The following is a 1,085-nucleotide window of genomic DNA, read 5'->3' as shown; positions in this document are numbered from 1 at the left end:
ATAGGTACCACCACATCTTGTCTCTCTCACCTGCCATGACCTGCTGTAAGTTTAACTTATGTAACAGGAGGCAGTCCACTGTTATGACATATAATCCTCCCATAGGTAGAATTTATCACTTGCAACAGTCACCATCCAAATTTGAGCCTGTCCCTTTAAGGGCTGGCCAGACTTGCCCTGTGTCATTAAACAGGGCACTGTTGGCTGGGAGCTCCACCACCCTTACATTCCATCCACATTCACTGGTCTAACAGAAATATGCAATAATAGCAAATGCTGGGGCCATTTGCCCCTTTCATCTACATCTGAGAATGCTGAAGCTGGGAGCCTCTGCTCCCTCTTGCTTCCCCCTTCCAGTCGGCATAATAAAGCCTTCACAAAGCAGCTTGCCAATATTTAGAGATTTATTTTGGCACTGGTTTTCTTTATCAATTGTGCAATCTTGTTTCAGTCTAATTTATAAATCCCTCCACATGTGGTAGTTGTTCATGTTATATGCTGCTATCTCTTGTTTCTCTAGGATACTCAATCTGTTATGCTGGTGTCAAACACCATTCCCAGTTAAAACAGTATCTCTGGAGTTAAACAACTTGCTCTAAGAGCAGAATCCTTTGAAGTGAAATAGAGGAGCCAATTTCAGTTAATGTTTTCTTCATCTGAAAACTGGTATGAAAAATGGAATGCTGAAATCTTTCTTCTATTACTACCCAAAGAAAACCCTTTATAATTTGTTTGCACTCATCTAACATTCACAAACAAAGATGAAGTCTATCACTCATCATTGGCCATTTGGCTTTTTGTTTCACAGCCTTAGTACTCATTTTCCTTTTTGGAAGAATACCACTTATCCCTCACAGAGTACCCTTAAATAGTTATGCAACTGGGTAAAGTTCTTATTGCTCAAACACGTATCCACATCTAGAGATGGAGTTGCTTCACTACTGACAAAACTGTCTTCTTTCTTTCTTCTTTCAGACCTATTGGAGCTATCAGAATAAACATTTCTTTGTTAATGTTATTTTCAGAAAAGGAACAGTGATGTTTTGGTTGAATGGACCCTCACAGCTAGAAGATTCCAGTACATA

Source organism: Gavialis gangeticus, unplaced genomic scaffold (genome assembly GCF_001723915.1).
Source record: "Gavialis gangeticus isolate Ggan-Ray unplaced genomic scaffold, GavGan_comp1, whole genome shotgun sequence".
NCBI classification, from domain to species: domain Eukaryota; kingdom Metazoa; phylum Chordata; order Crocodylia; family Gavialidae; genus Gavialis; species Gavialis gangeticus.
This window is presented reverse-complemented; position numbering follows the sequence as displayed.